Genomic DNA, 14064 nt, shown 5'->3' with positions numbered 1-14064 from the left:
CTTATAATTTTTCTTATAACCCATTAAATATTCGCATTTATTTTTATTTTAATTTAAAGCTTATAAAGATATTCAACTTTTTAAAGTGAAATTTTAATAAAAATATAATTTTGCTCGCCTCAGAAATTCCTCAGTTCAGTTTCTCACATGTAGTTTTGTTTTCAGGCCTTTTCTCTTCTTTTTCTTTTTTTGTTCTCTTTCTTCTTCTTTTCCTATTTGTCTCCTTATCACTACCATTTATACTTTCTCATCTATTTGTTCAATTCATCACTGATATTGTGAAGGATTTGATGGAATTTGATCCTGAAATCCATCACAGAGTGTAGTACTGGCCGAATCACTTTGTCCAACTACCATCGAAGACACTGTCCTTCCTGAGACACACCAGATGAGACCCATGGCCGTCTAAACATCAACAGGGTGAGAACAAGGACCACAGGTATCACAGAATAATATAACCATTTAGAAGTGTAAAACAAAGGCCACACACATTATTTTTGCCATAGTTAGTACTATGTGAGTAATTTATCGCATATATATTTACTAGTTTACTTTAATTTTTGAGGCACCTTGTGGCTATAATCTTTGTTGGGAACTGAGTACATACGTATATGCGAGGTATAGTATAAGTCGTACCATATTTATTTAACCATAAACCGCCGGTTGTTATTGTTTGATTTGTCTTTTATAAATTGCTTTTATAAACCCTAGACCAAAGTACTATCAACATTTATTAGCTTTACTGTAGTATATTTTATTGTTGATTTATTAATTACACCATAACACTTGTACATAATATTAAGGGTCAATATAATTAATTGTATTTATAAGTCTCCCTGTCTGTTCTTCCTTATGAGATTTTCTTTCAGGTTTATAGGTATAGTGCTCTTAGCAATTTCCTGTTTTCTTGGTCATCGGGATTTTCTTATCCATCTAGGATAAAACAGGTGGCGCTTATATTTTATTGAACTCTTGTGGAATCCACGCCACTCTACCAAAGTGGTTAGTGCTAGTCGGCTCCCCTTTGAGAAGATCCCCTGAGCTGTCTCTATAGTCTATAGTAAGTCTCCCTCCTTCCATTGGTTCCCTTGTACCCACTTTCTAACCCCCACTTCCCATATCTTTACTCTCCCTTTTTCCTTCCTGTTATTACCCAACCGTCCATTCAAATTTCATTTAATCCAGGTAAATAAGATAAAGTATTAAAGTAAAATTAAAGCATTGGATAAAGTATTAAATTGTTATTAATTATAATTATTTTTTTTTTCTATTTAACATGTTGTCTGTTTCTCAACATTCCTTTCTTTTTGTACAATTTTTAAAATAAACGTAAGTATAAAGAAATTTAAAAAGGAGGTAGAAGTATGGATTTTGAGGCAAGGTATTAACATTTTCAATGATTTAATAAACCTCAAAGTGCTTAAATAAATATATGCAATAGAGAAAATTTTTTTTGTGATAATGGATAAATATAAAAACATTACACCGATTAGACCTCTTGAATTTTGTGAAAATGTTTAAGGCTATTTTATTCAAGTTGTCTATTCAGTATTAATATGCCTTTTTACGGTACAATTTTTATATATATTTATGGTTAACATTTCTTTTACTGCCTAGAGGCCAAAAAAAACGGGTAGAATATTGTTTTTTTTTAATAGTTCTTTTTGGTTGACCATGCGTCAATTTGCCAGTTTTTAATGGTCCGCTGGGTGATTTAAACGTTCCACATCCCCGCATTCGGCGATACGCGACTTTGTGGCATTATTTGCGCTCCCGCAAAAGGAAAGTTCGCCACCAACTTTCCCCTGGGGCCAGGGGCAAAATGGGGAACTGGGGGGCAGGCAGGCAGGCAGGGGGCGAGGGGTTGCTCCAGTCACCAGCCAGGTTAATTAAAATGGATTCCACGACCGGGAAATTACGAACGGATGATTCTTTGATGTCAGAACTCTCTGTGGGACGGGCCCCGTCAAGAATTCCTACCCGAAAAGCCCAGTAATTAGTGTTATTTAACGAAATTTGACTTATTGTGACGCCCGCGCTTCGCAATTTGCCATTCTGCTTTGCCGGATCGTTCGTCATTTTAATTGGCGTCTAGGGACGTATTAAGTTTCGGCTCCTTTTTTTCTGCCGTCTTCATTACTTAAAAAATTTCGGTTCTAATAAATAAATTGATCTATTAATTAATTAATTCACTGTTTCACTTATCTGACTTTAATTTACCACGCCAATGAGAGACGGAGAATCAACCTCAGAGGCCCAGTTTTTAATTAAAACTGAAACAGCAACACTCAATTAATTAATTAAAAACAATAAAAAAGGAATTATAAGTTCTAAACTACCCTCCGCAATATCAGTGCGTCCTTTTAAAAAAACTTATACATAAAAACTATTTTTTTTAATTGTTGGATTTGTCCTGGAATCTAGCTATTTTCTAATAATAATGCATTTATTTAGCATAATGCTACAAGAAAACGGGAAAATTATAATAATACAGGGTGTTCCATTTAAAAAAAGCGAGAAATAGACCTTTGAAATTCGTAAAATATAATTGCTAACTACGAACACCCTGTATATGACAGAAGGAAACAATTTAAGTCAAAGTAATTCTCCATTCTTCTAGAATCCCAATTAAGTCCAATATTGACATTGAATTAACATTTCTAGTATCAAGATGAAATTAAATGATGTAATGATTTTTAGATTTTTTTTTATAAAAAAAATTATTGCAGTCAAACTGCGCATGGCAAAGCAGCCATATTTAGCGCGTATACTAGGTAGCCTAAGGCGGTCTTAAAAATAAAATAACAAGAAAGGCATTCCATTTAAAAAAAATGCTGCTTATATCGCCCTACTTTTTTGAAGCACCCTGTATACTTCAAAATATTTTCCAGATATGCGCTATCAGGTCCCAAAAATTTTAAAGAGGTTAGAAAATTTTAACTTTATTTTTTTAGGCTTTATGGAAGACCGACGCATTGTTGCAGGACCCTGTATATTTTTGCTTACTAAGTCTTATTTGTGTGCAAAAACGGATATATACAAACTTTTATTGCTAATAATGACGAATTGTTAATTTTAGTTTCTTCTTATGTTAATAAGTTGGTCAACCCCGCTTAATTAAAGCTATTTTCTTAAAATATTACTATTTTTAAATGGGTGTTTTTCGTGTTTCCTGAAAATGTTCCAGAAGGATATATCCAGTTATGTACGCGAACTCCTCAAATGTTCTCCTAAAATAAATCAATTCTGTTTTAATGCAGTTTAAGTCTACCGCAATCTTCAATCTACTCAACTGAACTAATCAAAAACACTAAGGGTTGGCTAAGGTTAAGGGTTGCGTTCTTTTATGGGCTAGTTCAAATAAAATAAATTAATTTAAGGGGTAAAGTGCTACATTTCATAGTGAATTTATTTGTTAAATTCACACTTTAAAGGAGTTAAAGGTTTTGATTACTTTTAAAAATTTAAATATTACTTTAAAGGGGTAAAAACATATAAGCTTGTACTAGATGAACTTATTCGCTAAATTCACATTTAATTTAAAAAACAAATAATTGTCAATCTTTTCTGGCATAACATCCAACTGTTCACCATACGATCCATGAATTTACCGATGTTTCAACGGTTTGGCAATTACGGAACTTCATTCTTAGTCGAATTTAATTTAAAGTGGATTTATTCGCTAAATTCACGTCAATTTTAGTCTAAGGGATGTCTATAAGAGTGTTTAAAAGTTCAAGTTTAAAAAGGGTGTATTTTTGAAACTATAAATATTACTTTATGGAAATAAAGAGATATAAGCTTATGCTTAGTGGATTTATTCGCTAAATTCACATCAAAACTGTCTAAGGGGTTAGATTAATGTAAGTAAGTCTTAAAAGAGCAAATATAGAGATTTAATAAACAAAATCACTTGTTGTTGATTTTATAAAATCATGACCAGTCGTCGAAAATTACGCCGATAGCCTATTTTATTCATTTTAATTTTTTATACATATTAACACATACTTTTTTTATTAGCATATTATATATAATTGAGTAGAATTACTGTATACTGTTTTTATTCTTGGTAATTTAAAATTTAACTTAACATATAACCTATGGGCTTTACACCCCTGAAATATTGACAAAGCACGTAACCGGTCTACTTTAACCATGAGAACTTGCCTAAGTCTTATTAAAAAAAAAAAAAAAAAAAAAAAAAAAAACTTAACAGGCTTTAGAAGGATGTTACAAATTAAGTTTATTTATCTACATATCTTTATATGAGAAACTAAGACCTATTTTTGACGTAGAATACGTGGTTGACATTTTTTGGTTAAGATCTAGACCACCAATATAACCTCCTCAGGTATCATATATGATACCACCTGAGGATTTAATTTTTTTTTTGGCGCGCTGAAGCAATTAGCCGCCAGTTCCCAATAGTATCATAAATGATACACAGCCAAATATGCGCACACATTTTTATTTCGCCGACGCACGCTGTAGTGGTGAGGTTAGGTTAGTGTATTGTTTACATATGCGAGTGCAAGTTGCATCATTATGCCTTTTGACCAAAATAAGAGTAAGAAATATTGTTCTTGCTTTTTTATTGTTATATATTTGACGGCAGGTAGCACATAGAACATGTGTAATAAAAAAATTCTCTCTTAGTAATCTAATCGTGCCGCAAATGGTAGACTTAGTATCGCTATTTAAAACACTAGAAAAACTAGACGTAGATGGCAGAATGGTGCTGAAGCTGACCGAAACCTTGCCGATAGGAGTATCAGTGTATACTGACCGTTATTTTACTTCAATATCTTTGATTGATGTTCTTTTGTCAAGACAAATAACTTTGGCTGGTACAATAATTGCTTCTAGAATTCCCAAAAACGCAATTCCGCAAACTGATATTTAATTAAAAAAATTGGGTCGTGGATCACATGACTCACTCAAGTGAGGAGATGGAAAAATTATTCTGACTAAATGGTTTGATTCGAAACCAGTGCATTTTGCTTCCTCCTGCTCTGGTATTGAACCCCTGGGTAGTTGTAAAAGGTGGTCAAAGACCGAAAATAAATACATTAGAATTAATCAACCCGCAATAGTTGCCGATTACAATGAGAATACGGGAGGCGTCGATTTATTAGATAGGGTCATTGGAAAGTATGCAATGCATGGACGTACCAAAAAGTGGACAGTACGTACAATTTATCATTTTTTGGATTTTGCTGTAGCTGCGTCTTGGCTGGAATATCGACAAAATGCTATTGCAGAAGGCTTGCGGAGAAAAGAAATCTTAGATTACCTTGACTTCAAATTATCAATTGCCAAAACTCTCGTTTACACTGATATTCCTCAAGCAGATTGCGAGCAAAGTGATTCTGATGAAGAGCAGGTAACGCCCCGAAAATAAAGGAAAATTTAGCCTATTCTAGATAGAAGAGAGAGGAAGCAGGGAAACACTCACTACCAGTATTTACCAAACACAACCAGAAATCCAGATCAAAATGTCGATATCCGAAATGTGGTAAATTGACATTTGCTAAGTGTGCCTCATATGACGTATATCTTTGCTGCTCCGTTAAGCGAAACTGTTTTGCTCTTTTTCACCAATAAAGTTTTTTTTTTTAAACTTTTTTTGTATTTATTTAAACCCAAGGTATCAAATATGATACCTTACTTTTTACAGTAAAAAACAAAAAAAATTTTTTTTTTGATATTTTGTTTTTTTTTGGGCCCAACACTTTACAAAAAAATACGTGTTTTAAAAAGATATGTTTTCATTTCACCTTGGGTCTGAGGAGGATAATTAGACTTCTTACAGAGTGATCTGGGTATAGAATTATCAAATATATACCGTGATTTACCCAAAATGTATGGGTGTAAATGGATTATCGTGTTCAAAAAAATTTAGTTTTGAACTTAATTAAATAATCATTATCCCTAATATTTGGGCCAACGAAAAAATCATGTCCTAAGAAAATATTGAATATTCGAATTTCTACCGCATTTGCTTCATCTATCTTCTCTTTTGCTATCATGACATGATGATTTTCTTACGCAGGTTGAATTACAAACTTAATACGTAAAAGAAATAGTTCTGCAAATTGGTTTTTATACCTGGAAGATCACACAGTTATACTAATTGTTTGAAATAAAATGAAACAATCATTTAAATTTTCAAAACAAACTTTAAATAGCTTCAAATGCCTGGAAAAGGCATGAAAAATTAAGTTATTTGTTTTAAAGAAAATTTAAAAAACTACTATGTCTGGAAAATACAAAAAATATACGGGTTCTGGAATTAGCGTCAAATAATTTTAATGACATGGAAATTTAGTCCAGTTGAATGGAAGGAATGGACTAAAATATCTTCAATAAATTTAGTGACGAAGTCTAAAAAACACAATTAAAAATGTTTTTAAATATCTGGAACATAAAAAATTATATTAAATCTCAGGAATATACTCGCAATTGCTTATAAATCCTGGAATAAAACTATAAATTATTATGTAAGGAAAGTCCGTGGACACGTAAAAAATGGCTTGAAATGCCTGGAATAAGAAGAAAATTACTCCAGAAATCTGGAAAATTTAAATAATTCAGGAAGATACTAAAAAAATTACATCAAATTCCTGAAAAAAAAAATATTTTAACGGCCTGAAATAGACTGGGAAATGGCGTGAAATGAAGGAGATGAGCAATAAATATGCAATTAACAATGTTACTAAAAGAACGATCTCGGAGTTCCATTGAGGTAAACAGATTTTAGGAATGAAGAAATGCCATGTTTTTGTAAAACTTCTCAATGATCCAGTGCATATCATCTCAAAAAGAGAAGTCGTATTTCCCTGAAACTTTTTAAAATGACTTGAGATTAAGCGAAATTCAACCTAAGCTAACCCAACTTAAACGGACCTAACTTAAGCCAACCTAACCCAATCTAACCTAACGTATATGCGTCATAAGGTTGTTGATTATTACTACAATATTATTCTAAGTGTAAAGGTAGAAAATAATAGAAATATGTATAAAATTTAAACTAGCAATGACAGCATTACTGAACAAAATGAGATCCACCTAGAATTCCCGTGCTATTTATTGCTAATTTTTGAATGTAGCTAAAGATATGGAGAGTATGCAGGACTGGATGAGTATAAAGGATGTTCCGTTAATTATAAATTAAGTTAGTGCAGTTTAAAAGCTAGCAACATCAATAATGTTAATAAGGAAAACTTCAGACTAGTCAGAAATTATTAAATTCGGCCCCTTGCTACGTAATATATCATTATTTTTACTAAATTCTTCGATATAAAAATCTTCTTCCAGGGTGGTACTTTAATTCAAAAAGAATTATCACATTTGAAATCTGACGTTTTGGTTTTGGTTCGCCACCATCAATTTTTTTCCTGTATTCATAATTTGATTAAATTTAAAATAAACTCTACAAGGTCGAATTGATAGTAAATTAATGACTACTCAAAGCAAAAGCTCTTGAGGAATGGCCTTGTTAAGATATTCGCTAAAGCCAGAGACACGTGTCAAAAATGAATCACAATAAATTTCTTGGGTTAAAATATTAGACCGGTTTAAATTTAGTTAAATTTCGCGAGGTACAATAAAAGCGCGATGAAATGAAACAGAGAAAAAGTTTAACCCATTCTACAACCCCTTTGATCAAAATGGCTCAATTTACACGGAGCGTAAAGGTGAAATTTTAACTTAAAAGGGACTAAAAGATAAATAAACGTTTCCAAGCTGAGAAACTTTTAGAGCACTTGACGTTAATTTAGTCATCCGTTTCGGAAAACAAAGACAAAGAAATTCTAAAACTGGTTTTAAAACGAAAATTGACGTAGTAAATAAACATCGGGCAACAAAGTCCTTTTGTTTTGCGATAAATTAAAATGCGCAAGGGTCATTTATTAACATTATTTTCTTCTATAGCAATAAAGATGAATAGAAGCATAACCCTGTAATTTTTCTACAATATAATCAGCAAAACATATAACGAATGTCTCCCATGGAAGAGTACATGAGTTAGTTAATTTACTTGAGCGGTAAAAGCACGAAACGATTAATCATCAGGCATCTTTAAACGAACTGTATGGTTAGACACAATACATATAACCCATTAGTCTTATCTGGTACCATGTTATCTTAAAAGAACCGTATATTTCAATACAACGATAAAACTGGAGCGGTTCGGAGAATCCAGCATGATGTTTCGAAATGTCATCTTAAGTGTAATCTACTCATCAACATACAAAAGGATATTGTGTATGTTAGTTTGTAATTTTTTTTTCAGAAAGCACTTGCGGAAATGTGACGCTCGATTACCGTTTCGTGTGTGTGTGTAAATTCCTATGAATCTTAGGTGGAAGATAGTAGAGGACCCATTTTTAATGTGCTTTCTCTTTTGTTTGTTAAAGCAGTAGGTAAAATTGGTTTGGCAAATGAAAAATTCAATATATTGACAAATTTGATTTTTTCTTTGATTTATTTCATCTCAAATCATCTTAAAATTGACATAATTTAGTCCATTGGAAATGACAAATAACATTGAATACTCAAATACCTTTTGAGTCTAAAATGTATAAATGTACTAGAATTTATTATCATTTATTGTTGGAATTCTAAAATTATCGGTAAATAATAATCTTTTCACAATATATGAGTTAAAATATGATTCTGATATATGATTCATGCTTGAAAACAGAGAAAAATATTATACTTTTCATTAACTCTGACTCACTTTCCTTATTAATTACTCGGTAAATAATGATCTTTTTGTAATATACAAGTGCCATTGTGAATTTTAATATATGATTCATGATTAAAAATAAAAAAAAAATTATACTTTTCATTATATCTGACTCATTTTTTTATGAATTACTCAGATAATAATCCTGTTTCTGTAATACTATATGAGTGCAATTATGAGTCTCATATATGAATCATACTTGAAAATAATGAATCATTTTTTAATTAATCACTTAGTAAATAATGATCTTTTTGTAATAAATGAAGCTAATTATGAGTCCGATATATAATTCATACGTAAAAATTAAATTAAAAAAGAATGTGCTTTTCATTGTATCTGACTCAATTTATTTATAAATTTGTCGGTAAATAATGATCATGTTTTAATATATGAGTCTAATTATGAGTCTGATATATGATTCATGCATGAAAATAGAAAAAAAAATTGTACTTTCCATTCTATTTGACTCGGCTTATTAAATAATGATGTTTCTGTAATATATGGGGTGCTATTATGAGTCTGATATATGATTCATGCTTGAAAATAGAAAAAAAAAAACCTCGTACTTTACTCTTTTTTCTGACTCGTTCTATGTATTAATTACCTAGAAAATAGAAAAAAAAATTACGTTTTGTAATATCAGACTCATTTCATTTCTTTATTACTCAGTAAATAGTGATCATTTTGTAATATATGAGTTCAGTTATCAGTCTGATATATGAGCCATGCTTGAAAATATAGAAAAAAAAAGTTGTACTTTTCGTTTTATCTGACTCATTTTATTTAGTAATTACTCAGTAATTAATGATCTATTTGTAATATATAAGTCTATTTATGAACTTGATATATATTCGATCTTTCACCATGTCTGACTCATTTTATTTAATAATTTTGGTAAATATTGTACCTTTTATAATATATGAGTCTAATTATGGGGACGATAGATGATTAATATTTAAAAATAGAGCAAAATGTTGTGCTATACATTATATCGGATAAATTTTTTAATTAATTATTCACTAAATAATGATCTTTTCGCAATATATGAGTGCAGTCATGAGTCTGATATATGATTCATACTTGAAAATAGAGAAAAATGTTGTACTTCTCTTTGTATCTGACTCATTTTATTCATTAATTACTCGGTAAATAATAATCATTTTGTAATATATGAGTCTAATTATGAGTACGGTATTCATGCTTGAAATACTTACCTTTTTTGTAATAAATGTATCTAATGAATCTGATTCATGCTTGAAAACATGAAAAAAAATATTTATTTATTTATGACTCATTTTATTTAATTATACTCTGACTGAATCATGTGGAAATTATATTTTTTTTATGCCATTTGGCTCATTATGTATGAAATATATCATTAAGTTTCGAACATTCTTGATATATGAATCTAAGATGGATTATCATATCTCAAATAAATTTTTTAGAAATCTGACTCATTTTACTTTACTGCATCAATTATTGTCTGAATCATTGTGAAATTATAATGTTTTCACACTATTTGTCTCATTATATATAAATACTATCATTAAATTATGTTTTTTTATGATATATCAGTTTCAGATAGATTATTAAATTTAAAATTAGGATTAAAAAACAAAATTATCTCTGACTCATTTTACTTCTGCATCAATTATTGCCTGAATCGTTTTGTAATTGGAATTTTCTCACGCATATTGACTCATTATATATAAACAATATTATTATAAATATAAATATATGAAATGAGTTATAATATTTAAAAATAGTAGTACTTCAAGGAATCATTACCTCTGACTCATTTAATTACTGCAATAATTACGGCCTGAATCATTTTCAAATTTGAATTTTCTCACACAATTTGACTCATTATATACAAACCATATCATTTAATTAAGGTATAAATTATAAGACTGAGATGTGTTATCATATTTTAAAATTGGTATTTAAAAAAGTTGTCTCTGACTCATTTTATTACTGCAATAATTACTGCCTGAATTATTTTGAAATTTGAATTTTCTCACACAATTTGACTCATTATATACAAGTAATATCATTTAATTATGGTATATATTATTAGACTGAGATGTGTTATCATATTTTAAAATGGGTATTTGAAAAAAATTGTCTCTGACTCATTTTATTACTGCAATAATAACTGCCTGAATCATTTTGAAATTTGAATTTTCTCACACAATTTGACTCATTATATACAAGCAATATCATTTAATTATGGTATATATTATTAGACTGAGATGTGTTATCATATTTTAAAATGGGTATTTGAAAAAAATTGTCTCTGACTCATTTTATTACTGCAATAATAACTGCCTGAATCATTTTGAAATTTGAATTTTCTCACACAATTTGACTCATTATATACAAGCAATATCATTTAATTATGGTATATATTTATAAGACTGAGATGTGTTATCATATTTTGAAGTTGATATTTAAAAAAAATTGTCTCTGACTCATTTTATTACTGCAATAATAACTGCCTGAATCATTTTGAAATTTGAATTTTCTCACACAATTTGACTCATTATATACAAATAATATCATTTAATTATTATAATAGTTTCTGATTAATTTTCTAATTATTCAGTTATTGCCTAAATCATTTTTAAATTGGAATTTTCTCACGCAATTTGACTTATTGTATAAAAAAAATTAAATGACGATGTTTTATATTAAATAAGCCTCAGATGAATATTCAAATAAAAATATGAAAAGAATGTCAATTTTTCGTAGCCTCTGATTCATTCTAGTGCTGTATCAATTATTGAATGAATCATTTCAATTCAATAATATTTCTTATGCAATTTGACTCACTAAATACAAAAAGAAGTCATAAAATTATGATCCTCTATGATATGAGGGTCTAAAAAGGAAAAACCATTGGCTCTAATTAATTTAAAATTTAGAACATGATTTTTTGATTTTTCTCAAAAACTATTATTTTTTCAGTTCTTGATTATTACGTACAAGGTGCCTTTTTGCAAGGAGTACTTGACAGTTTTTAAATGAAAGCCCTATCTTTAATAAGAAAAAAGTTATGCAGAATTTACGATCTAATAAAGTACATGTTAATTGTAAAAAACCGAAATTTCTTCTACAATACATATGCCTAAAATGATTTGTCATGTTCGTTGCCCCTGACTCATTTTGTAGAAACTATTAAATAATTTTTTTTTATCTTCCTCATTTCTGATTCATTTCATACTTAATGCAAGGCGCATGTCAATAAACGTGGACCAACCTCGAACCCGAGCATGCGCCCAAAAAACCTGTTCTAAACATTTCATTTATTAAAGTGATGCATTAACATTATTGGCCACGCTACGCAGACGAAACTTAAAAACAAAAAGTGAACCTAATAATATATAACTTAGGAAGTCTGGAGCGCGGACTTTCCCGTGAAAAATGTCTGAATACATTTGCGCTAATATCGCAACGTTTTCATCTAAAAGCATCGTAAATACAATTTATGAAAATGCACCCCTCGCCTAAGGGATGGTGTGCACTTTAATCAAAACAATTTTTAACGGGATATAAAACATTTCGCCGAGGTTGAAGTGGAGATGTTTGCTTGAGTCGAAAAAAACGACCAAATTGTCCGGTAATCCTGCTTTCCTTTAAATATAGTAGAAACTGTGACCATTAAGGAACCATTCCCTCATAAACATATTACGTACATTACCTCCCGAAATCCCCTTTCATTAAACCGGGAATAGAGGCGTCACTTTAAACCAGGATTAAGTGTGTTATCACGCGGCAGAATGCGGTGATTTTTGGACAACCCCATTTCCAGTTAAGGGTAGTTTTTGCAGGTCATTACGGCACGTCCTCTCCAGTGTTTTGCAAACTAAATGGAAATTAGTTTACCCTATGTTCGAGCCCAGGATCTCGAGGTAAATGTTTTTTATGGTCCACTGTTGCTGTTCAGCTATTTTTGGCCAAATCCCTTATTTAAGTAGAACAGGCTGTAGTCGGCATATAATTAATTAAGAAAAATAAAACTGTTTAATTAAGCGACACGCTATTAACTAGTAGTTTCCAGTTAGTCTACAAAGATTTAATCAGTTAAAGTGATCGGATTAAGAAAAAAGAAGCGAAAACGCTTAATTTTCTTCTCATCAAACTTCTTTTTATTTGTCTTTCCGTCTCTGCGGAGGCACAAGAGGACTCTATATAGCACTAGGGCTCTATTACACGAAAACTCGGCAAAGCAAAGAGTTGACTCGAAAAGTGGATCGTGTTGGTGCTCTAATGCAATCATCAGGAGAAAATATATCGAGGGCACTTGACATTTGCAAACAGGGGAGAGGCCTGGCCAACTCTCTACCAACGGTAGAAATAATGATTTCGGCTAGAACAAATATTTATGTTATTGGAGATTGGACTTATCAAGTAGGTGCATTCGGAAATACAATGACGGATATATTAAATAAGATTTAAGAGGAAAATAAGTTTTTGAGAGTAATATAAGGTAAATCATGAAGGGAATCTGTTTTGAATTTCTCTGTTGCTGCGGATTTTAACAAAAAACCAATAAATTTCAATAACTACATTCTCAATAGTTTTTGGAAAAAGTAATTTTCGTTTTGTTCCTTAAAATGTGCAATAAAAAGAGGACATTAATTTTGCGTACGTTTTGAGAGATTTGCCTTTTTCTGATCTAAAGTATTTCATAAAAAATAATTGGCGATTGTTTAAGAAAAATTATAGGTGCACCCTTTTTTATTCCGAAATACAGCCCGAGCAACACATAATTTATTATTGCCATTAAATATATATTTATTCAACGATTTTTTAGAAAATTTTTGGTTTTCGTATATTTAGCAACCATATATCGTCAAGTTATATTTATTAAACTGTAGAATGTACGTATATCGTATACGATTCTGCTAACAAAAAGGAAAAAATTCCAGCATTAAAAAAATTGACACGAAATTTACTTATCTATTTCCATATTATCTAACCCAATAACGCTGTTTTTCTACTAAATATTTATATGTAAAATTATATAATATTTAAGTAAAAAGTATTATTAAATTAATTATTGAATATATATTTTCTGCAAAAACATTGTTTTTCATCAACACTATCCTTACACCCCCCCCACCCACCCCAAACATTTGCCCAGTAAGAAATTCTTTTGAAAAATCACCGTTTTTTGTCAATAATATTTAATCTAATAGCACTGTTTTTCTATTAAATATTTACTAATATACATATATATAATTGAATAAAATTTAAATAAATAAACTGTGTTATTAGATTAGATGTTAACGACGAAACCAGTTGTTATT

Source organism: Anthonomus grandis, chromosome 22 (genome assembly GCF_022605725.1).
Source record: "Anthonomus grandis grandis chromosome 22, icAntGran1.3, whole genome shotgun sequence".
Classification (NCBI taxonomy): domain Eukaryota; kingdom Metazoa; phylum Arthropoda; class Insecta; order Coleoptera; family Curculionidae; genus Anthonomus; species Anthonomus grandis.
The sequence above is the reverse complement of the archived record's forward strand: the minus strand, read 5'-3'. Positions refer to the sequence as shown.